A 26666-nucleotide genomic window follows, 5' to 3' on the forward strand; every position below is an offset into this window, starting at 1 on the left:
GTGGTGTCATTCTCATTTCAAAAAGGACCAGAGGGAGTACTTTCAACCAGTTTTGTCCTGTTCCTTCAGTTAGTTTGGCCAAATTATTTTTCAATGTTCCATTTACTCTTTCCACAATTCCAGCTGCCTGCGAGTGATGAGCACAGTAAAATTGCTGTTTTATTCTGAGACGCTGGCATAGTTATTCATTTAATTTATTGCTAAAGTAAAATGCAGCCCATTGTCTGAGCTAATAATAGTTAGGAGACCAAATTGGGGTACAGGTAATGGTGTCTGAGGATCAGATGCAACTTGGGGTGGGGACACTGTTGTCGGGCCCCTGAAGGGTAATGGGGACCACTCTATTCAGTACTTTTAATACAAAATATGTTCTTGTACAGTATTTTTAGTAAACATTTTAAAAATTTTGGTTGTACCTGTGGGTGAACGTAGCTATATTATTTCCTGTAATATAATTCCTACCGTTGCTTCTGCTGTGGCATTTACTATTAGTATTGCCTCTATCCATCTACTAAAATGATCAAAAATAACAGGACAGTACTTATAGCTGTGTAGACAATTCTTTAAAATCAACCTTTATGTACTCAAATGGTCCCATAGGCTTCTCCTATCTGGAGGGCACTTAATTGCTTTACAAGGATTATTCTTCTGACAGATACACATTCCTTTGCCTTTCTTTTCTCAAATTAGGATGCCACTTTGTTTGTAGTGCCACACTTACCATTCTCCCCTTAACCAAAATTGTCTTTGCATGTACCGTATTCTTATGCATATAATGTGCACATTACATGCGTATTTTACAAACCAGGTACCCCTTACCCCGCACGTTATACATGTGTACGTGCTAGGAGAATATTTTTACATGTTGAAAGAACTCACACAATTAATAGCAGCTATGGAAAGATGTGCTGGCAATTTATAGCGAGTATGAGAATATAGCAGTAAACAAATTTATGGCAGGTGTTAATTGCTCAGACCCATCCCTGAGGGAGGAGATTCGCATATCAAGTGCATGCACATTTGAATTAAAATACTGCTTAACTGAAGTCAGGTCTTCAATCTTTTTAATTGATTCTTCAACAAAGCTTGTTAATGTGATTGACACCTCTAGGGGAGTTGAATGGGTGTTAATTGTGGGAGATTAGCTGCAGCAGACTTGTGTTTTGTCACATGTCACATTTAAATGCAAATTGCTTTTGCCAGTTGGAATTTGGAATATATGCTATACAAAAATATTTTCAAACAATTTATTATTTTCTGCATGTTATATGTGTGTGTGCATTATATGAGTGAAAATATGGTATATAATTAAGCAGTACAGGTAAAAATGCATCAGGAACACAAACTTGTCCAGCAGTAGTCCATAACAGAGTCTCAAAATTTCTGGTTCACCTCTGCTATTTCCATAATTTAATTTGATTTGTAGGGACGTCCCCGTGAAGTTTTAATACACTCCTCATGTCAGGCAGGGTTGGTCCATTCAACCATTGTTTCTCCCTATCTGAATAGATGGTAAGGGGACCATGGAAAGCAGCAGCCTTTGCAATAGTATCCGCATGGGCATTCCCCCATCGCTTTTATCTAATATTTGCACATTTTATCATGTCTGTTGTTCAAATTTCACTTTATCCTGGGATTCTCTGCAACCAGTCAATTATTAAATTTAATCTAGACTCTGGTTACTTCATATGTATTCCAAATGAACCCTGTAGAACTACTGTAATCTTCCAAACAAAATTATACCATACAAACTCTTATTCCAAACTTATTATTCTTCCATACAAATTATTTATGGATCACCAAACAAATATTACTAACCTGCATGCTTCCTTCTTATGTTTTCTGGTTTTTGTTTCGGATCTCAGCAGTGAACCAGGACTACCTTGGATGAGGGACCACAGTGCTCCCGGAAGCCAATGTAGGAGTCAGACACAAGGGATCTGAAAGCGCCTTTATTTCTCCTTTCGGCCTCCTGAACGCCATCTGCCACTTACTCAGTCCGGAGGTACCCAGGTGCCCCAGCTAGATCCTGCCGACTATACCAATGTTGAAGTCGACCCATGCTGTAATAAAACAGCAGAAACAAAGAGTGTACAATCACTTATTTATTGTATTACACTAGTGGGAGTGAAGAGAACTTTGCACTGATCCCTTTACGGCATAAAGTCCTTTACACTGATGCCTGCGTGCAGTTTTACATGTTTTTTTACTTTGGCAATATAATGTTTTTGCAATTTCTGTCCTTTGCAGTTTCTGTGATTTACCACCCAACAAATTTTTGATATGCCAAATCAATCAATTGATTGGGATACACCCAATCCCATTCCAGTCATATTATGGTTTGTAGCTGCGTACTACTTAATCTACTACACCATCAACTCTTTGTTGGCCTACATATCACAGCAGAAAACCCCCTTCCCATAATTCTTTACACTCTATTATTACCTCTCACCCTTCTTTACTTAAAAGAGAAAAGACCTGGCTATGTTAACCTTGCTCATAAGACACATTCAGCAATCCAGACATAATCCTGGTAAATCTACTCTATATCCACTCCAAAGCTTCCACGTCCTTCTTGTAATGAGGAGACTAGAAATGAACATCATATTCTAAGTGTCGTCTCACCAGAGATTTATAGAGCTGCAACATTACCTCATGACTCCTGAACTCGATCCCCTCACCAATGGAGCACAGAATACCTCAGTCCTTCTTAATTATCCTATCAACCTGTGCTGCAGCCTTGAGGGATTATGAATTTGGACCCCAAGATCCCTGTTCTTCCACAATGTTGAGTATCCTACCTTTAAACATGTACTTTGCCTTGAAGTTTGACCTTACAAAATGCATCATCTCTCACCTTAAGGGATGTCAGGGAGAAAATAGCGGAGGCTCCGACAAGTGATTTTTCAACAGTCACTGGAGGAGAGCGTGGTGCCGCAGGATTGGCGGGTTGCAAAAGTGGTTCCGCTGTTTAAAAAGGGTGCAGATTGTAGTCCAAGCAACTATAGGCCAGTAAGTTTGACATTGGTGGTGGGGAAACCAATGGAAGGAATTCTTAGGGATAAAATGTATAAATATCTGGATAGGCAGGGATTGATCATTACATGATAGAGGAATTAGGGGATATGGGGAGAAGGCAGGTAGGTGGAGTTAGGTCATAAATTAGATCAGCCATGATCGTATTGAATGGCGGAGCAGGCTCGATGGGCCTTTTTTGGCCTACTCCTGTTCCTACTTCCTATGTTCCTATGACACCCAACATGGGTTTGTGAGGGGAAAGTCGTGCTTCACGAATCTTGAATTTTTTGAAGAGGTGACCAGAAAGGTTGATGAAGGTAGAGTAGTTGATGTGGTCTATTTGGATTTTAGTAAGGCTTTTGATAGGAAGGTTAGCGAAGAAGGGATATTAATCTCGAGGGATTAATATAGAGATAGTCAGATGGGTTCAGAGGTGGCTGGAAGCACCAGAATCATAGTGGACAACTGTCTCTCAGGATGGAGGCCGGTGACAAGTGGTGTGCCTCAGGGATCGGTGTTGGCTCCTTTGTAGTTCATCATTTATATTAATGATTTGGATGACGGGATGGTAAATTGGGTGAGTAAATATGCGGACAATACAAAAATAGGGGGAGTTGTGGATAGTGAAGAGGGTTTTCATGAACTACAGAAGGATTTGGACTGTTTGGAAAAGAGGGCTGAGCGGTGGCAGATGGAGTTTAATGTTGATAAGTGTAAGGTGCTTCATTTTGGGAAGAATAACCAAAATAGGATGTATGCAGTGAAGGGGACGGCATTGAGGAATGATGAGGAACAGAGGGATCTTGGAATAATGGTTCAGCGTTTCTTGAAGGTAGGTTCCCATGTGGATAGGATGAAGAAGGCTTTTGGTATGCTGGCCTTTATATATCATAGCTTAGAATATAGGAGCTGGAAGGTGATGTTGAGATTGTTTAAGGCTTTGGTGAGGCCAAGTTTGGAGTATTGTGTGCAGTTCTGGTCTCCAAATTATAGGAAGGATATAAATAAGGCAGAGAGGGTGCAAAGAAGGTTTACAAAAATGTTGCCTGGATTTCAGCATCTTGAATATGGAGAAAGAATGCATAGATTGGGACTTTATTCATTGGAGCGTAGAAGATTGAGAGGGGATTTGATAGAGGTATTTAAAACTATGAAGGGAATAGATGGAGTTGATGTGAATAGGCTCTTTCCCCTGAGGGTAGGGGAGATTGGTACAAGGGGTCACAAGTTGAGGGTTAGGGGGAAAAATTTAGGAGTAATATAAGAGGATGCTTCTTTAGAGAGTGGTGGCTGAGTGGAATGATCTACGCGAAGTAGCAGTTGCGGCAGGATCAATTTTGTCATTTAAGAGGAGGTTAGGTGAGTACATGGATGTGAGGGGGTTGGAGGGTTATGGGCATGGGAGTGGGAAGGTGGAACTAGTGGAGTTTCACGTAAATCGGTGTGGACTAGAAGGGCTGATACGGCCTGTTTCCGTACTGTAAATTGTTATATGGTTATATAGTTATCCGGATTGAACTCCATCTGCAACTTTTTCACCCAACTCTGCATCCTGTCTATATCCTGTTATAACCTGACAACACCTCCAACCTTTGTATAATCCACAAACTTACTGACTTAACCCTTTACTTCTTTATCCAGGTCATTTATAAAATCACAAAGAGCAGGGGTTCCAGAACAGATACTTGTGTAACTCCATTAGTCAGACATACAGGCAGAATACTTTCCGCCATAAAACACAAAAATCTGTAGACACTGTGGTTGAAGTTAAAGACACAATGCTTGAGAAACTCAGCAAGTCAGTGTCCTTTATAATAGCAAAGGTAAAAATACATAACCGACATTTCCAGGCTTGAGCCCTTCATCCAGGTATGGAAAAATGCCCGCATGGGTCCCAACTATGCTTGCCTGTTTGTGGAGTAATCCATGCTGCAAGCCTACATAGGCAAGACCCCTCAACTCTTCCTCCAGTATTCTAATGACTAAATCAGAGCTGCCTCATGCACCCACGATGAGCTTGTCAACTTCATTCATTTTGCTGCCAACTTCCATCCTGATCTCAAACTCACTGACAACATTTTCCCCTTCCTGGATATCTTTGTCTCCATCTCAAGAGACAAGTTTTCAACCAATATAATTACAAACCTACTAATTCCCACAACTATCCCAACTATACTTCCTCACACTCTGTCCCCTTCAAGGATTCTATCTCTTTCTCTCAATTTCTCCTTCTCTCAATTTCTCCTTCTACATTGTATCTGTTTCCAAGATGGTCTTCCAGTCCAGATCTTCTGAAATGTCTGCCTTCTTCTATAAATGTGGTTTCCCCGCTACCATCATCAACCCAGCCCTCACCCGCATCTCCGCCTTTTCCCGCTCATCTGCCCTGATCCACTCTGCCCCTAGACACAACATAGAATGCCCCTTATCCTCACCTACCACATCACTAGCCTCTATATGCAACATATTATCCTCTGGAATTTCTGGCACTTAAAAAACGATCCCACTATCAGACACATCTCCCCCTCTCCGCTTTCCATTGGGACTGCTCCCTCCGTGACTCTCTCATGCATTTATCCCTCCCCACCAATCGCAAATCCTCCCCCCCAGACACCTTCCCCTGTGGCCGCAGGAGGTGCCACACTTGCGTAAACACCTCCTCCCTCATCACAGTTTAGGACCCTAAACAAGCAACACTTTATTTGTGTATCCACAGGACAGATTTATTACATCTGGTGCTTCCTTTGTGGCCTTCTCTACATTGGAGAGACTGGGCAGAGATTGGGAGATCGCTTTGCTGAGCACTTTCGCTCCATCCGCACCAATGATAGAGCCCTCTCAGTAGCCACCATTTCAGTTCTGTCACACTCACATATCTATCCACAGCCTTGTGTACTATCTCACCAAGACCATCCGCAAATTAGAGGAACAAAACCTGATTTTCTGTCTGGGTGCTCTGCAGCGAAATGATATTAACATTAACTTTTATGGTTTCTATTAATCTGCTCCCCTCTTCTCCCAGTTCTCTTCCTTCCTTCTCTCTCCATTCACCTAGCCATTCCTCCTCCCCTTGATTGCTGCTGTCTCCTCCCTCCCTCCTTTTTTGTTTGGATGCCTGCCAACATTTTTCCATACTTGAAGGGCTCAAGCTCAAAATGCCAGGTATGTATTTTTACCTTTGCCATATAAAGGACACTGTTTGACCAGCTGAGCTTCTCCAGCATTGTTTTTACAGAATACTTTCCGTTCATTACTTCTCTCTGCTTTACACAGGGAAGCCAATTCTAAAATCCACAAAGCCAAGGTTCCATGCACCCCATGCCTCATGATTTTCTGAAAGAGTCTAATTTAAAATGCATAGTGATGAGGATAAACCCCTTACAGGAGCATGGGGGAACTTTATTAAATGCCTCACTAAAATCCATATTCACCACACCTAGTGAATACAGAAGTATTAATTTTGGTCCATCTCAAACTCCTCCGCCTCCAGGCACATGTTGCCTCCCTTATCCTTAATTGGCCTACCTTCACTCTTGTCATTATTCTCTTCTTCACATATATATAGAATACCTTAGGGTTATCCTCAATCCTACATGCCAAGGCCTTCTCATGCACCTTTCTTGCTCCGCAGCTATTGCTTTCCAAGAATCCAATTATATTACAGGTCCTTTATCTGGACTTCTAAAATCCGGAAAGCTCCAAATTCCAGTAAGTGGGGAGAGAGGCGCCCAGCACTTGGGGGAGGCGGCTGAGGGACCGGCACTTGGGGGAGGCGGCTGAGGGACCGGCACTTGGGGGAGGCGGCTGAGGGACCGGCACTTGGGGGAGGCGGCTGAGGGACCGGCGCTTGGGGGAGACAGCTGGGTGACTGGAAGGGGGTGGGGGTGGATACGGCAGCACACTTTGGGTGGGCACCCAGAGCTCAGTGATGATTTTGAGGCTACAGTAGGCTGATGCAATTTCATGAACAGGAAAAATCTGGTATTATGCCAAAATCAAAAATTGAATAGAAACCACCAAAATATCTTGATTATAAACTTGTAAGTTTTCACCAGTTTATTATACATAACCGGCAGAAACACCAGTTTGCATTGTCAGATATTGGAAACATGGACGAAACCCCCATGAATTTCAACATGATTGGCAATAGAACAGTAGAATGGAAAGGTGTTAAAACTGGGCAAAGAGAGGTATAGGCCACGGAAGCACCAGATTTATTGTGATGTTATCGAGCATGGCCAACAGGACAAAGTTAAGACCTACGGTAATCTTCAAATGCAAAATTAAACCAAAAATGAAATTCCCTGCAGGTATTTTTGTACATTTTCATGAAAATGGTGTAAAACTATGGATAGACAATGAGTGGAACAGGGGGTTTGCGCAAAGAATGGAGTTTGCTGGCCTGGGATAGGTTTCGTAGCCACTTAACTGAGAACACTAAAAGTAGATTAGCATTACACAATACTTACATGGTGTTATCATGGGTGGTTCGACATCTAGATTGCAACCTCTTGATGTCTGTTTGAACAAGTCATTCAAGACCACATGAGCGAGGAATGGAATACATGAATGTCGAGTGCAGAAAAGTTGTTTACAAAAGATGGGGCAATGCTTGCTGCATCACTTGATGTGTTGTGTAACTTTGTGCTCAAGGCATGGGACAAATTTAAAGTCGAGACTGTGATAAAATCAGTTAAAAAGTATGGTATTTCTTGTGCAATTGATGGCACGGAAGATGATTCATTGTGGGACACCGACCATTAGATACGCACTGGGACCCATATGATGACTGTTTAACAGTGAGAGTATGGATGTGCTTGCTACCATTTTTGCTTCACACAATGATAGCGAGAGCAATTTAAGGGTGCTAATTGTGTTGTTTTCAATAAAAGTCTCAATGAATATCTGTTGTAGTTGTTTTGTTTGGTTTTTCAAGGGTCAACATACGCCAGATCAGCGCAAATTGGATTATGAGCTGAATTTAAGGTCTCAAAAGTATATCCAGCATACAAGTCGACCCCCATTTGTTGAGGTTTTTTTGGATTTCACAACTCAACTTATACTCCGAAATATACAAGTGTTAAGAATGGTAATAAAAACCTGAGATGTGTAAGCATGTTTTGAGTGGGTGCTAAAGACCACTTAGTATAGTAATGTACTCAGTGTTGAAATCTCACCACTCCTGTCAGACAGAAGTAGTAAAGGTATTGCCTTACCGAAGGAAACATGCTGTGTCTATTTTCTGAGAACGAACTTCTACAAATGCAGTGATTCAACATACTTTGAGGATGTGGATACAATTTAGAAAACATTATAGTTTAATGAAATGTTCTCTTTCTAGTCCTATTTTTTCTATTTATTTCTTTAAACCTTCCATGATTGATATAACTTTTAAAGAATAGGAAATGGGCATTAAATGATTCAAAGATTTATTTGTAAAGTTGAGTCTCGTTTCTTTTGAATAACTTTCAGTTAAATATGTTCTACCAAATACCCATTTTTAAAATTTTCTACAGATTAGAGATATTTTACGATCTCAATTACATACATTTCCTAAGAGAACTGATAAAAATTTAAATTATGTAATTTTTAATTTACAACCTTTCTATAATGGTTCAATATCTAACATTTATGATATGTTGTTGAGAATAAGAGAGGCACCCTCAGATAAAATTTAAAAAGCCTGGGAACAGGACCAATAGCTTTTAATTCCTGAAGAAACTTGGAATGTAATTTTCAAATTGGTTAATTTTTTTTTAAATGTGCCCACACTCTCTCCTACAATTTAAAGTAGTCCATAGGGCTCACATGTTCAAATTATCTCGTGTTTATCTGGATGCATCTCCTCGTTGTGATAAATGCAATAATGGAGATGTTTTATTAATTTATATGTTCTGGCATGCAAAGCCCCAGGTCTGGTGGAATTTTTAAAAATCATTTACTAATTTACTTACTTAACTATGTAAAGTATTTGAAAATTCAGTTTACCGACAACTTATGAAGTATCAATTTCATTGATTCCAAAAAAAATCTGACTGAATGTACTTCCTATAGGCCAATTTCTTTGTTGAATGTAGATTTTAAGGTTCTTTCTTTGATTCTAGCCAGCAGGTTGGAAAATATTCTTCCCTCTATTATATCTAAAGATTAGACTAGATTTATTAAAAGTTTCTATTCACATTTCAACATCTGCAGATTAATGAATATTATTTATTCCCCTTTGGACAGAATTCCAGAATGTGTGGAGTGGAGTGGATCTATTTATTTGAAACCATAAGGAGATTTAATTTTGGTATGGGCTTTATATCATGGATAAAATTGATCTATAGTACCCCTTAGCTATGGTAGTTACTAATAATAGCAAATCCTCCTCATTTAGGTTGTATAGGGGAACTAGAGAGGATGTCCCCTTAGCCTCTTGCTATTTGATCTAGCTTTAGAATAGCCCTTAGACTCAGCCTTAGAGACTCTCATGAGGTTCAAGGGACTGTCAGAGACAGAGTAACTTGATGCTTCTTTGTATGCAGATGACTTATTAGTTCATATTTCAGATCCTGAAAGATCTATCCCAGTTATGTTATCGGTGTTTCGTCAAATCTGCTCTTCCTCTGGATACAAATTAAACCTTCATAAAATTTAACTTTTTCTGATTAGTATGCATGTCCCTATCTACACCTTAGTTCCATAAAAGATTGTTAGAGATAATTTCATAAACTTAGGGGATAAAATTAACAAAAGATTTAAAGATTTATGTCAACTCAATTTATCTCTTCCATATGATATTGTCTTTTTCTAGATGGACTCCTTTATCATTTTCATTAATAGGTCATATTAATGCAGTTAAACATGATAATATTACCAAAGTTTTTATATTTATTTCAAGGGATTCCAGTTTTCATCCCAAATTTTTTTTTAAAAATTATATTGACTCCAGTTTCTTCCTTTATTTGGAAGAACAAAAACCCTAGAATTAGTAAATTTCATTTACAAAAAGTTAGATTTTATTATTGTAATTTTTATTCTGACAAATTGGATCACCTATTAAGGACAGATTTATAATTGAGATCTATTCAGTGTTCAGTGGCTTCTTTATTGGGGGCCTCTCTTCCATTTGTTTTTTCCAAGATCAATAGGAATATATCTAATCCAATACTCAAACATATATTGCAAATCTGGTATAAATTTAAGAAATATTTTAATTTTAAAAAAACTTTGTCTTATCTAGTGCTATCTCTCGACCATCAATAATGAATCAATCTTTCTCTGTATGGAAAATCAAAGGTATTATTTCTTTCGCAAATTTATTTAAGGAAGGTTATGTCTTTTAAACAGCTTGCAAGTAAATACGACTTTTATTTAGATATTTACAAATTAGAAATTTCTTAAATACCATATAACTAGATTTTTCATTTGTATATCCATCAGATTTAGTTGATAATATTTTTCAATTGATTGGAATTGTATATGATAGATCATTAAAATAACATCAAGTACTTCAAAATAAGATTAAAAAGGCTTGGGAACTGGAACTTGCAAAACCCTTATCTGAGGATCTATGGGACAAGATTTTAAACTGGTAAATAGGTCTTCTATATGTGCCCAATATTTATTAATCCAATTCAAAGTGGTGCATTGTATTCATATGTCCAAAGATAAGCTGGCTAGTATTTTTTCTAATATTAATACTATTTGTGACAGATGCAAATCAGAAATTGCTACATTGACACATATATTTTGGTCTTGTTCATCCTTAAAAAACTATAGGAAATAATTTTTTTTTTAAATCTTTTCAACTATACTATGACCCAATTGAATAAATGCTCTTTTCAGGGTTATTGACCTAGACATAGGGAGATTTTCTGTACCCTTTCAACAGGTTGTGGCATTCTCTACATTATTGGTTAAAGAGCCATCCAATTCAAACAGAGATTCAAGACCTCCAACAATTTCTCATATTATGCCCTAAGCCTAGAAATAAAAATAGATATAATGCATTTGATTCATCGGTGAAATTTGAAGATACGTGGCGACCTTTTACATCTTATTTTCATTTGATGTAAATGTTTCTAATGTGATGTATTTACTCTTCCAGATGAGATAGTTTTACCTTTGTTTATTAATTTATGGTAGGAACCAAAAACTACAAAATATATGCAACCCTCAAGGTAAGCTGCTTAGTCATTTTTTTTGTTAGTTTTTCTTAATATTAGAGTTGGTTAGGTGTTTTTTATATAATACCTTTGATGTTTCTTTATTTTCACTCATTGCGGAGGGAGGGGAGGGGAAACTAAGTTTATACTGTTTGAAGTTTTATACACAAGATATTGTATTTTCAGTGCCGATTGCTTTTCTTCATTGTATTGTATTTCTTATAAAAACCAATAAAAAAGAAATATTGGATCGAAGTATTTGAAATCTTCTCTGCACTTTTTAAATGTATTTTTAAACCAAATCCCTTAATTGCTTTACTTAGCATTATTGGAGAGAGTGGCATAACGTTAACAACATCTGAGCTACATGTATTAGTTTTTATTTTTTATGGCTAGGCAGGCAGTGTTGCTCAGATGGGAGGGATGTCACCCCACCTAATCATGCTCAATGGTTATGGGACATGATGTCACGTTTAAACTTAGAGAAGATCAGAGATGCTCTATTTCTGATTTAAATTTTCAAACATTGTGGAGACCCTTTTTGAATTACTTTTATAATCTTTGATTTATTATGAAGGTAGAAATGTTGACTAATGAGGTAATTTATCACTCTGATAAGAATTCTGTCTTTCTCTTTTTTGGCAAAAAAACTTCTTTATTGGTAGTGGGTTTAGATTTTCCTTTCTTTGTTCTGTATAAGGAGCAATTATTTCAGTCTTAACAAGATTCAATGCCAGCATCACCTGACTTTATTCCATTCTATTTAGTCATAACAAATCCAAATCTAGGCTTCTTTCCCCCAAAACCTTGACATTTTCAATTTTGGGTTACTGCCAGCTGAGAGTGTTCATGGAATGGATTGTTTTGATTACAAGCTACTGTTTAGGACAGTGAGGAATTATTCTGGGGTGGGGAAGGGGGTTGTCAAGTTAAAGGGGATTTTGAGAGATTTGCCAGTAATTATTATGGATTTGCCATCTTTCCAGATTTATACTATTTTAAGTTTTTAGATGGTTAAAGATTTAAAGCTATTATCGCGGAATACCTTTGATTTGAACCACCCAGTTAAAAGGAGTTGGTATTTTCACCTATTTGAAAAAATTCCAACCTCAGATTATATTTTTTTTTTACAAGAAACTCATCTTTGTCTATCTGATATTTCACTTTTTTAGGGTTCAGGAAGGAACAACAATTCCATGCAGTATTTAAAAGATATATCACAGATATATTAAAAGATATATATAATTTTCTTGTAAATTATATAACAAGCTCTATGCCTTTGTTACTATCTACGCTCATAATACAGATGATCCAGAATCTTTTGAATGTCTTTTTATTACCAGATTTAATTACACTCTTTGGGTTATAGTCCGCGATGTAAATTGTTGGCTTGATCCAACCGTTCATCTCGCAAAACCGCGAGTTTAAAGAAGTCAACTGTACTTACTAATTCTTTTATGTTACAATCTAGTATTATCGATGCATGGAGATTTTTTTTAACCCTGATGATAAAGTTTTTCTTCTTTAATGTGGTTCACTATACATATACATGCATTGATTATTTTCTCATGGATAACAATTAATTCCTACTGTTGATTCTTGTAATTATGGAAGTATAATAATCTCAGACCAATTCCCGGTAGTTATATCTTTCAATATCCCATACTTACATAAGACTACTAGACAATGCTGATTTAATCCTCTTTTATTACCTGATTCTGGGTTTTTTTTTGGAATTTATGAAAGACCAAATCGCCTTTTTAAATAAAAAATGAAAATACTTCCAGAGGTTTCTGACTTAATAGTCTGGGATGCCTTTAAGGCTTTTATTATAGGTCAAATTATTTCCTACACAGATAATCTTAGAAGGAAGGCACGCTCAGAGAGATGATTTGACTGCTAAATTAAAACTTATTGATCAACAATATGCTACAGCCCCAAAACCTGAGCTGTTTAGAAAGAGGGTGGAACTTAAAACTAGATATGATTTATTACTTACTTAACCTATAAAAGCTCAATTAGTAAAATCTAAATATTATTCCCATGGGGGCAGGTTGGTAAGGTTCTAGCAGACCAAATTAAAAGCCAGATTTCTAAACAACTTATTGCTGAGATCTGCACAGCTGACAGTAAAATCACTACCAATCATGTTAAAAAAAGATACTTTTTATCAGTTTTATTCTTAATTATATAGTTCTGATCTTGCTCAAGATCAAACTTCAATATGAAATATATTTTTAAACCAACTTACAATCCCTTCAGTCTCCTCAGACAATAAAGTTAAATAGGAGGAGCCCATCTCACAGCAGATAGCAATGGCTATTAACTCCTTAAAGTCCAGCAAAAGTCCTAGACTGGATGGTTTCACAGCAGAGTTTTATAAATCCTTTTCTTATTTGTTGACACCTTGTTTGGATTTAATTGCCACAAACATTCTATGAAGCTACTATTTCTCTTATTCTTAAAAAGAATAAGGATCCATTCGGCTGTTCCTCTTATTGACCAATTTCTCTCTTAAAATTTGATACTAAGATTTTATTCAAGACCTTAGCGTACAGATTACAAAATAAAATGCCTCTCATCATCTCTGAGGACCAGACTGGATTTATCAAAGGACATCATTCACAATTCAATGTCCGTCGACTTTTAGGTATTATTTATTCTCCTCCTATGTATTCCCTCTAGATGCCAAAAAAGCTTTTGATAGAATCGAGTGGAGATACCTTTTTTGTGAGATATTCAACCTAGGTTCCCAATTTTTCAATTGGATTAGATTAATATGTTCATCCCCTACGCTTCAAATAAATTTAAACCTTGAACTATTTTGGGGAGCCAGACAGGGATGTCTTCGAAATCCACTCATTTAATTTTGCTTTGGAGCCCCTAGCATCGGCTTTTTGGCAATCAGGTAATAATTCAGAAATCTCCAGAGCTGGAATTATCTATAAAGTATCTCTTTATGCTAAAGATCTTTTATTATATATTCAATCCTGTTCCAAGATTATCGCTTCTCAATCAATTTGGTCAATTGTCAGGTCACAAATTGAATTTGCAGAAAAGTGAGTAATTCCCTTTGGATTCTTCTTGCTCTTTTGATTCCTCAATCCCTTTTAAATTTGTTAACAATCAATTCAATTATTTAGGTATTATTAGAAAGATCACTAACTTGTTCCAGGAAAATTTTCTTACTTTATTGAATCATGTTAAGAAATCCTTATCCCATCCTCTTTCAATTACATTAATAGGGTGATTTATTATTATGAATATCCTGCCTATGTTTTTGTATGATTTTATCAAACTGTCCCAGTATTTGCTCATAAATCTTTTTTTTTGATTCATTAGACTCAATTATTTCCTCTTTTATAAGAAAAAAATGTGTCCCCACTTGAAAAAAATTCCTTCAAAATACGAAGAGAAATGCATTATCCAATTTGAGACTTTATTACTTGGCAGCAAACATTAGGAATATCATTATTTGGATACATCATAATAAATATGCATGTGCCTCAGGATGGAGACTAAATCCATTAAAAAACTCTCTTATTTCAATACTTGAAGCAGATTTGCCTTTTTTGCTCTCCACTCTAACTGATAATTTGGTAGACATACTTTGCATATTTGGTTCCAATTTAGAAAGCATTTTGGTCATCATACATTTTTTAATTAATTACTCCAATTTTACATAATTCCTTTTTTTTTAAAAATAAACCCTTGGTTCAAGACATTAGATATATTTAATGACCTAAGTTAGGTATTCAATCTTTCTTCAACATATATAGACCAAAACTTTGGCTCTTTTGAGCAATTATCTGCCAAATTTAAATTACCTAACATTTCTTTCGCTATTTACAGACTAGGAGTTTCTTAAACTCCTTAACATTGAGTGTGCCCCAAGACTTAGATTTTAATCTTAACTGGGAAGTATATAATTTAGACCTAATCAGAAAGGACAGCTTTCAGCCCTTTATGAAGAACATTTAAGATTTAGCGATCGTTCTTTATCTAACATTAAGACAGTTTGGGAACATGACTTTCAGCAACTGCTTGCTGGATACATGGGAATTTATTTTGAAAATGTACATTCATTCTCTCTCTTTGCTCAACATTCCTTATTACAATTCAAAGTAGTCCACAGGGCCCACTATTTCAAAGTTCAATTAGCTAAATTTTACCCCAATATATCTTCTAAACATGATAGTGTACAACTCAGAAAGGTTCTTTATATCATATGTTCCTGACTGTGTCCCTCCCTTTGTAACTACTTGAAAGAGATATTTAGTACACTAATTCTTGATATAAATCTGAGCCCTTTTATTGCTATTTTTGGAATGAGTGGACCAATGGACTTAATTTTGACGCCCTCTCAATCCCATGTAGTTGTTTTTGGTTCCAATTGCTAGGCCGCTCATTTTGCTGTGGTGGAAAGATGTTGTCACTCCCACACATACACAATGGGTATTAGATTTGATGACATCCCTCTCTCTAGAGAAAATTACGTACTCAACTACTAAAACGAATAAAAAATATTTTCTCTCTTTTGGTTCTTTTTTCAATTATTTTCAAAATTTATAGATCATTTATTTTTGTTTTTTATTAAAAATCTTTTTTCTTCATTTTTTGAACTATTAGTATTGAAATTAGTAGTTGACACCTGGCTTTGATTGTAATTGCTCAAATAATAGGTTGGGGTTAGAAATTACATTAGTTATTGGTTTCTTCTTTTTTTATAAAAATTGACAACATTGTTTACCGTTGTTTACTATCTGTAATTTTAATTTACTTTTATCTGAACTTTATATCATATGTATCTAAGTATTTGATATTATACCCTATATGGATGCGAGACCTGGACTCTGTATCGACGTCACATCAAACAACTGGAGAAATTCCATGAGCGCCATCCATTCCATCCTTGGCATTCATTGGCAAGAGCGTGTCACCAACCTGGAGGTCTTGGGTCGTGTGAAGTCCATCAGCATTGAGTTCCTGATCATCAGAGCCCAGATGCAGTGGGTGGGACACATCATCAAAACGAACAACAACCGTATGCCTCGCCAACTGCTCTATAATGAACTGAAGAGCAGAAGCAGACCTCAATGTCGTCCACAAAAGTGCTGATGCTGTGAAGGAAACCCTACACTATGGTGGCATCCAGCCAAGAGAACTAAAACCTGTGGCTGCTGTCAGGTCCCATTGGCAAGCTCTGTTCAATGAAGCCTACACCAGTTTTGAAGACAAGCTTTGCTAAAAACTGGTGGAAGGTCATGAATGGCTTCACAGAGCAGCAGCCATAGTTATTACAACAACACACTTCCAGTGCCCCCATTATGCTAAGCTTTGGACTTCCTGATTGGGACTGCAAAGTCACCTTCGTGTTCACAAATGAACTGCACAACAACAGATGACTTATATTTGACATTATTACTTTCTCAAAAACCAATAAGAAGATTGAAAAAGATTTTTCTTTTTTAAAATAATATCAATACAATATAATCTGATTTAAATGGATGAAATATGATTTAAGTGTAATTTATCTTTTTGATACTCTGTATTTTTGGATGTGAAATTTCAAAGTTAATAAACATTGAAAAAGATTTCCCCAACTGCTCCTGTAAGGGATTCATCCTAATCACTACCTATCTTAGATTAGAAGGTACTGTGAACTCAAGGTCACCACTTGTAATGGCACTGATTTAACAGACCTTATAAACAAATAAATAAATACACTCACTAATTTCTTTTAGCACACCATGAAGTCTACTTTCTTTTTATTATTCACTGAACACACATTGCAATTTTTTAACTCCCCAAACATCACCCAGCTAAACACCTCTGACCTTCTCATTGGCTCACTGCCACATGGGTGATCCTGATGCTCACTCCCATCCTCCTAATGAAGGTTAGTATGCGACTGCACCAGGGCCAGTCAATGTTTGAGAAGTTGAAGTCTTCCATAACCACAACCCAGTTATTTCAGCAGCATTTCAAAATCTCTCTACTTATCTGTTCCTCAGAGTCAGGCTGTTTGGGAGCCAAGAGACTACTCCCAATGCAGTGATTACTCCCTTCCTAATTCTGACTTCCACCCACACCGACGCAGTGCCCCTTCAGTGTCCTCCCTTTCTGCAGCTTTGATACTATACCTGACCAGTAATGCTCTGTCCACCACCACCCCCCCCCCCACCCACCCCTGACCCTTCTACCTCCCATCCAATTCCTAAACCCTACTACCTGCAAAAGCCAATCCTGTCCTTGTGTCAGCCAAGTCTTTATAACAGGCACCACATCATAATTCCATGGACTGAACCATGCCCTGTTCATCTCCTTTATTCTGAATACTCCTTGCAATTAAATAAACACATTTCAAACACACCAAATGACTACATTTATGTTTCCTCACAAACCCACAACAGATTGCATCATCTTTTCCATCTCCCGCTCTCTTCCCTATCCTTACATTCTGGCTCACTCCCCTCTGCCAAATTAGTTTAAACTCTCCACAACAGCTCTAGCAAACTTCCCCACCAGGATATTAGTCCCTCTCCAGTTCAGGTGTAACCCTTTCTTTTTGTACGTCATATCTTCCCTTGAAGAGATCCCAATGATCAACAAATCTGATCTCCTGTCCCTTGCTCAACTCTTCAGCTATGTTCATCTGCTAAAACTTCGTATTCATACCCTCACTGGCGTATGGCAACAATAGCATCTCAAGATTACATCCTTGAGGTCCTGCTTTTCAGCTTACTTCCTATTTTCCATCCTTAGGACCTCATTCCTGCTCCTATCCATGTTACAGACCACCACATTTGGCTGCTCATGATCCCGCTTCAGAATGCTGTGGACTGCATCTGAGACATCCCTGACCATGGCATCCTGGAGTCTGAATCTTAGAACCTCCTATCTTTTTGCCTATCTATCAAATCCCCAATCACTATAGCTCTCCTTTACTTCTCCTTCCCTTCTTATCTGAAGGGCCAGACACTTTTCACTGCTGCCATCACATGAACACGCACTGGTATAGAAACAACTTCTTCCCCTCTTCCATCAGATTTCTGAATGGACAATAAACCACATACATCTCATTTTTCTCTTGTTTTGGACTAATTTATTTATTTTTTAAAACATTAATGTATTGCAATTTTTCACGTAACGTCGCTGGTGTCACAAGCACCAAACTTCACTCCGTTGATGACATCTACATGATGCGGTGTCTTAAAAAAGCAGCCTCTATCCTCAAAGACCCCACCACCCAAGCCATACCTTCTTCACTCTGCTACCACTGGGAAGGATGTACAGGAGCCTAAAAACAAGCACTCAGCAGCACAAGGACAGTTTCTTCCTTACTGTCATCATATTCCTGAATAATCAATGAACCAAAGACACTGCCTTACTTTTCGTGCATTACTAGAGTTTTTTTATATATTATTGTTGTAAAAATAGTTCATAATAGTTCACTGTGATGCTGCTGCAAAACAACAGATTTTGTGACAAGTGTTCGTATCAATAAATTCTGAGCAAGAGGGATCAATGGAATAGAAAGAGAACCTAATTCCAGACCAACTGGTCGGGAACATGGAGGCTAGCCTTATTTGAGACCACTCTCATAATTAGAGGTTAAATGGATGGCACTGTTGACGTACAGGTTAGTGTCACTCCGTTACAGCGCCATCGATCAGGACCGGACCGTCTTCAAATCCCGTGCTGACTGTCAGGAGTTTGTTCATTTTTCCGTGTCTGTGTGGGTTTTCTCCAGGGGTTCCGGTTTCCTTGCACCATTCAAAATGTACTGAGGCTGTAGGTTAATGGGGTGGAAATTGGGTGGCACGGACTCGTGGGCCGAAATGACCTTTGACAGTGCTGTCGGTCTAAATTTAAAAAAATCAAATTTTAATGAAGTGTGATTTGGATACCACAGGCTTGGGCTCACTGCAGGGCAGGCTACAGAGGTTATGCGGCGTGGGATCAACAGATGCTCGATTTCTCTAAAATGACTCTTGCTTCTCCTTCTTGTCTTGACAATGTTGCTGTTTACAGGGCAAACATAGGAAAGATTTTTTTTTTTAATGTATGTGTACATAACAATAAACAAATTTAAGCCATTACATAAAAATATGGGTCAGTCCCTTTGAAGTGAAAGTTAGAAAATCTTACATAGTGGGTAGTGGAAAATTGGACAATTCCAAAGCTAGATCATTTGTTAATTTTAAATCCAAGTTCAATAACCTTTTGGTAAGAGATTTGGGTAAAATCAGATACTAAATGGAATTGGTTCACTGATCAGCTTGCATCTCAATGAAGGATTGTAAATATATACTTTGAAATGAATGGACATATACTGAGATAGGGTGAAAAAATGTTTTGCAAGATATCCAGGCAAGTCAACCCATACAGTCAGGAAACCCTCAGCACCCTCTCACATCCCTGTTCCAATACCTGGTACCCCTTCAGCCAGACTTGAGCTAGTCTCCAGCAGTCCGTTGCATCCTAATCAACCACCCATGCAAGACCACGTCAAAGGACTTACTAAAGTCCACATAGAGAACATCCATAGCCTTTGCTTCATCAACTTTCCAGTATCCTGATGAAAAATTCCATCAGATTTGTTAACACAACCTACCATGAACAAAGCCCTCCATGCTGACTATCCAAATATTTGTATATCTGCTCTCTTTGAACACCTTCCAATAACCTTCATACTACAGATGTCAGGCTCACCAGCGTATAATTTCCAGGATTCTTTTTGGAGCTACCCTCCAATCCTATGGCACCTCACCTGTGGCTAAAGATATTTTAAATATATCTGCCAGGAATATTTCCAATCTAGCAAGGTTCGAGGGAATACCTTGTCACGCCCTGGGGATTTCTTCATCGTTGTTTGCTTCAAGACATCCTCCTCTTTAATCTGTACAGGTTCCATGTCCTTACTGCTTGTTTGCCTCATTTTGTATCACTTTCCTGAGTAAATGCAGATGCAAAAAAACCATTTAGGATCTTCCATATCTCTTCTGGCTCCATGCATAGCCGAAAGCTCATACTAAAATGCAAGAAGGTAGGAGATCGTACCACCGAGATCGCCAGCTGATATTGTAATAAAAGAAACTGGAGATGATTGTTATGCCGTAACACAGTATTTGTAATAAGTGGTTGCATGAGGACTTGGCCATATGGGGAAGTTTTAATTTAAAACTAAGCCAAATCTGGGAGAACATTACCCCAAGTGGGGACAGTGAGCAAAATTGCGATGTTGGTTACATGTTAGAATGTTTTTTTAAAAAAAATGGATGGTGGTGGCCTAAGAACACTAACCTCCAAAGAAAAAGCTGAGCAAGCTTGTCTAAGCAACAAACAGTTAGGGGTGAAACAAAGCTTGCCACAGGATTTTATTCACAACTCCCTTTACTGGTCAATAACCCAATGGAGATATAGTGATGCTGACAGTTGCATTGGGACAGTTTCCCCCACCCCCTTATGCCAAGTGTCCAGACCTCTGATACTACGCAAGGGAAGAAGGGTCTGTAAGGGAAGGAAAGAGGAAATGAGGTAGGAGCTGAAGAGAACGTTGGCAGTCCTGGAGATGATACAAAAAGACACCAGAAAAGATGGGCACAGAAAACAGCAGGAAGAGAGTAGAAGAGGAGGAGCTAGAAACCGAGGTATTGCAGGCTCCAAGAATGATAGGTGATGTTGCCATATAAAATCCAGAGGCAAGAACTATGGTGGTGAATGCATCAGACGCACTAAAGAGACACAATGTGCTCCACAATTGGCTTGTGCAGATGTGTATTATTTATTCGCCCCTGCCTGAAGATATGCAAATCCTATGACAATACGCACATGGAACCTGCTGGGCCTCCCTGAAGGAGTAATTTTCTGTACCACCCGATTGGGGAGGATGATCTACCAGGGACAAGTCACAGCGGTCAGCTCTCTGGCACTAAGTCTGTCCCTTCAGCTAACAAGGGAAAGGGGAAGAAGACGAGAGCTCTAGTGATTGGGTATTCAATAGGTAGGCAAATAGATTCTGTGACAAGGTTGAAACTCTAAGATGGTATGTGGCCTTGCAGGTGTTAGGGTTAGGGACATCTCAGATTGAGTCTACAGCATTCTGAAGTGGGAGTGAGCAACCAAATATTCTGGTCTATGTTGGTACCAAATGACATAGATAGGAGTAGTAATGAGGTCCTGAGGAGGGAATATAGAGTTAAGAAAGAAGCTGAAAAGCGGAACCTCAAGGGTGGTAATCTCAGGATTGCTGCCTGTGCCACATGCGAGTGAGGGCAGGAATAGTAAGTTTTGGAAGATGAATGCATGGCTGCAGAGTTGTGCAGGGACTCTTCCGGGGAAGGTCTGACCAGTACAAAAAGGGCGTGCTGCACCTGAACTATCCTGGGGACAGGTTTGCTAGAGCTGTTGGGGAGAGTTTAAACTAGTTTGGCATGGGGATGGGAACCAGAATGTGAGTGCAGAGAATAGGGCAGAAAGTGGAAAGGATGATGCAATGTGTAGTGGGTAGGATGTAGGTTGTAAGGATAGGCAGGGTAGGAAGCATAAATGTAGTCATTTAAAGGGTTTCAAATGTCTCTATTTCAATGCAAGGAGTATTAGGAATAAAGGAGGTGAACTTAAAACATGGATTGGTACATGGAATTATGATGTGGGCATTATAGAGATTTGGCTGACGTAATGACAGAAGTGGCTTATGCAGGTACCAGGCTTTAGATGTTTTAAAAGGGGAAAGGATGGAAGTAAAAGAAGGGGGGGGGAATGGAACCAGCATTACTGATCAAGGATAGTATCGGTGTGGGTGAAAGCCAGACATAGGAAGGGAGCAATCACTGCACTGGGAGCAATCACTGCATTGGGAGTAGTCTATAGGACACCAAATAGCCTTTAGGACAATGAGGAACAGACAAGTGGGCAGATTTTGGAATGTGCAAAAATAATAGAGCTTGTTGTTATGGGAGACTTCAACTTCCCAAATATTGACTGGTACCTCCTGAGTGCAAGAGGAATAGATCGGGCAGAAATTATTAGGCATGTTCAAAAAGGATTCTTGACACAGAATTTGGAACAGCCAACTCAAGCACAGGCCATACTGAATCTAGTACTGGGAACCCATGGGAACCCAGTCTCGCTGGGGGACCATTTCGGTGATAGTGACCTGAGCTTTAGTACAGCTATGGAAAGGATAAAGGCAGGCAAAGTGGTAAAGTGTTTAATTGGGGAAGATCTCATTATGATGGGATAATGTAGGAACTAGGGAGAGTACATTTCAAGAGAAAGTGCAGAATTAATGTGGAGGATATTTAGGGGCCACTTGCGTGAGGTTGAGGATAGGTTTATTTTTAAAAAGATGGAGTTCAATTGGATAAGTGTGAGGTGATGCATCTTGGAAGCTCAAACTTGAAGGCAGAGTACATGGTTAATGATAGGATACTCAACAGCATGGAAGAATAGAGGGATCTAACATCCAAATACACAGATCTCTTAAGATTGCTGCATAGGTTGGATAATTAAAATGGCCGTTATTATTACATTAGTCGGAGGATTGATTCAGGGGTTGTGAGGTAATGTTGCAGCACTATAAATCTCTTGCAAGACTACACTTAGAATATTGTGTTCAATTCTAATCACCTCATTACAGGAAGGATGTGGAAACTAATGGCGAGGGTGCAGAGATTTATCAGGATATTGCATGGACTGGAAAATGTGCCTCATGAGGCAAGGTTAGTGGAGCTCGTGTTTTCCCCTTGGAGCGAAGGATGAGAGGTGACTTAGGTGTCTACAAGATTAAGACACAACACTTTGTTCCCAGGGCAGGAGTAGCAAACACCAAAGGACATCTGTACACAGTGAAGGGATAAAAGTTTAAGGGAGACATCAGGGTTAAGTTTTTTTTTGGTACACAGAGTTGTGAGTGCCAGTATTACATTGCCTGGGGTGATGGTGGAGGCAAGGACAATCAAGGGATTTAAGAGACAGGCACATAGTTGCAAACAAAAAGGATTATGGAGGTAGAGATGGTTTAGGTTTTGTTTGTGTAGGTATATATAGGCCAGCACAACATCGTGGGCCAAAGGGCCTGTACTGTGCTGTAATGTTCTATGAAAACAGATTGGAGCCAAAATGATGACCAAGTAGAAACAGGGAATAAGTAAAAACACAATGCTGGAATAACTCAGCAGGTCAAACAGTGTCTTTTATATAGCAACAGTAAAAATACATAATCAATGTTTTGGGCTTGAGCTCTTTTTCATACCTTGATAAAGGGCTCAAGCCCAAAACATCTGTTATGTATTTTTACCTTTGCTATATAAAGTTGTTTGACTTACTGAGTTTCTCCAACATTGTGTTTTTACTTCAACCAGTATCCACTTTCGTCTTTTACTTCTAACTACTGCAGAGTAATCTCTTCAAGGGATGCCTATCCTGAAGAAGTTCTCCTTTGCTCTTCAAAGGGAATTCCATAGGATTCCCTCTCACTGCTCCCCATCCATAATTGATACCTTGATAAAGGGCTCAAGCCCAAAACGTCAGTTATGTATTTTAACCTTTGCTATATAAAGGACACTCTTTGACCTGCTGAGTTTCTCCAGCATTGTTTTTACTTCAACCACGTTGTCTACAGATTTTCATGCTTTATAGGGAATGGGAAACAGCAGAAAGGAAGCTATAATGGGGGGGGGGGGGGGTGGGGGGGAGAGAGTGGTGGTGTGCAGACACAATAATATAGGGGAAGTAACCTGCTACCTGCAAAAGAAAGGAGAATGCATCATAGCTTATATAGCTCGTTATCGAAGTAAGTGGTAAGAGCATGCTGAAATCACACTGGCTGAGAATGGGCTGCTGGCCATTCAAACCCTTTTCTGAGCTGTGTGCTGCTCCAGCAAGCGCTAGCATACAAACTGGTGAATTTAAATTGGCAAAATCAGAATTGGGAAGAGATGGTCACCATCTCAAGAACAAGGGGAGGGATTGTTCACCACCCAAGGGGAAAGTAAATAAAAAGTGGCAGGGCAATTTTACCAGGTTTTCTTAGAGGAGCAGAGCCAGCATGGAGGAGGAACAAGCAGAAGACTGTTCCTAACCCAGGGTAGGTCCAAAGATTGGTGTTAGAACTGTGGGTAACAGGGCCAGACATTGCAACTCACCAAATTGTCCAACCCAAAAGCAAAACCTATTTTTAGAACAGCCTTTGATGCCTAAAGAATTCCCAGCTCCAACTACGGGACGGCATCCTTCTCTTTTAGTCACCTTAACCTGTCAGACTCAGGATGCCACGGAGAGAAGGTGATGTAGGCGGCTGACATCAAACTGTCTAAAAATATGAAAGAAAAACCTAAAACTACTCTAAGGATTGTCTGATCAATACCAGTGCTACCATGTCCACTGTACTCCCTCCGCCCTCCCCAATTGCAGACATCCCCACTAGTGACATAACTGTTGAAATCAATAGTCAGTATTTGTATGATAGAGCCCATCTCCACACCAGCCTTTGTGCAGGTTGAGGATAAAGGTTTAACAGACATCTTCATATCTAAAATACCTCCACTTCTCCTGTTAGCCCAACAGACCCTTTGTAAGCTAGGGGCAATTCTATACTGTACAGAATAAAGTATCTGCACAGAGCTCCCTCAAATCAGGGATCCACAAATGTTAAAGATAATGAATGGGCCAGAAAATAAAAACACAGAATCTATATTGCACTGTTTGATAGCTTATGTTTGTTAAGTCCAGAAACTGAATTAGACATATGAAATCTACAATATCTGATTGATACCAACTGAGCAAAGAAGATCCATTGCATGGCCTATTATATATACTATGCAGGCTGACCCCTGCTGTGATTAAAATGTTCACCCTCATTTGAATGACAAAAAGAGTTGAAGGTAACACCATATGTATACTTTGGTCCTGAGGGATTGGGGGTCTTGATAGGCTTAGTGGAAGAACATGAAGGGAGATTCCGAATGGGAGACTCAGTGCCCCATTTGACAGCAGCCATAAAACCACCAGCAAAACCCAAAGATAAAGCATTTGGTATAAGTGACAGACTATATGTACCATGATCCTGTCGTGTCAGGACAAGAAGTGCGAACAGAATTCTTTAACAAAAGGGGAGAAATCTGTTAAAATCTAAGACCTGGAAGACAGCTTTTGAGAGGCTTTTGAATTTCTCCATCTAGGACGAGGACTTCCATGCCAGATCATCAGAGATCTCCTCCTACAAACTTACCTCTACCACCATCAACTCAGCACTTACCTGCATATCTTCCATTACCTGCACATCTGCCCTGGCCCCTCCGACCCCATGCACAACAAGGACAGGATTCCTCTTGTCCTCACCTACCACTCCACCATCCTCAACCATTTCCGCCACCTACTAAGTGATCCCACCATTAGACATATTCCCCTCCCCTCCCTTCCACAGGAACCGCTCTCTCCGTGACTCATGTAAAGGTTAAAACCTTGTATTTATTCTTAGTTAATTTTGTGCCTGTCTCTTTAAGGGAATTATTGTTTGTAGTGTTACCATAGTGACTCTGATGTAAAATGTCATAATATCCACCCAGCCATTAACAATGGGTTCATTATTCTACAAGATGTAAAGGAAGCATGAGCATGAGAAATTATTCTTTGAATTTATGCATCTCTTTAAAGTTTGTGCATCTCTTTAAATACCTTTGTGTATCTTTTTTTAAAAGCTTTTTATATTTCTCTATATATTTTGTATCTCCATCATACAATAAATGCTTTGTTATTTATCATTATGAAAGTCTTGTTACAAAGCTATACAAAAAGTTTCTCTGTTCTATCAACGAATTAAAACTACATAAAGTAACAGCCACAGAGTTTGATTTGTTGGATTAGAGATCTAAATTTGGGATATCACAGCTCACGCTTTGGAAGAAGATACTCTGAAATTAGGATATATTAGAATAAGGAAAGTGTTGTCTATATTTTGATTTAAAAAAAAAATTTAATTGTGAACTTTGTAGGAAGAAAGGCTCGTAAAATTTGTCTAAAAGAATTAGCAAATTGGTTTAAAGTCAAGAAATGTCCACGCTGTAATAAAAGAATATTCCAGAAGTCCATGCGAAACTGTCTGTGAATTGCACATTTTGAAATTGAGCCAAGGTCTTGAAAAAGATAAGCCAGAACTCTAGAAGCAGAATTGAGAAGAAGCCCAGAAGACATTACAGTAAACATCCTGTGACAGAGTATATAGAGGTGTTTGGGAGATAAATTGGGAGGTATGTTAGAGCAGGTCACACACAAACACTTTAAAACAGAATTTTTGTAGGAGCTTTTACAAGAATGCTCACAGACTCATGATGGACTGTTTGAAAAGGCAACATACTGCAGCAGCTTTGTCTGAAAAACAGTTTGCTGTCTGGAAGAGCATGTGATCTTTCCAGGCAGGGAAGAACAGCTTTGCTCTCAGAGTGGGAGGGAGTGAGAGAGAGGTGACAGAGACTTTGGTTCCAGAGGGTCAAC

The 26666-nt window shown here is 38.7% G+C and overlaps 1 protein-coding gene across 6 annotated transcripts in view; it reads right to left on the bottom strand.

Moving 5' to 3' along the window:
* Positions 1–26666, bottom strand: part of LOC138744552 (zinc finger protein ZFP2-like) — a 61348-nt gene that overhangs the window by 16538 nt on the left and 18144 nt on the right. For 3 of the 6 annotated variants that reach the window (XM_069900914.1, XM_069900909.1, XM_069900912.1), the window contains exons 2-3: positions 20011–20123; positions 1819–2063 (exon numbers count right to left, since the gene is read on the bottom strand). The exons of 1 other annotated variant lie outside the window; for it this stretch is intronic. The gene's annotated coding sequence lies outside the window, so the exon portion shown is untranslated. The remainder of the gene's footprint in view (positions 1–1818; positions 2064–20010; positions 20124–26666) is intronic. 2 more of the 6 variants (XM_069900911.1, XM_069900910.1) reach the window with 2 other exon arrangements.

Source organism: Narcine bancroftii, chromosome 10 (genome assembly GCF_036971445.1).
Source record: "Narcine bancroftii isolate sNarBan1 chromosome 10, sNarBan1.hap1, whole genome shotgun sequence".
Classification (NCBI taxonomy): Eukaryota; Metazoa; Chordata; class Chondrichthyes; order Torpediniformes; family Narcinidae; genus Narcine; species Narcine bancroftii.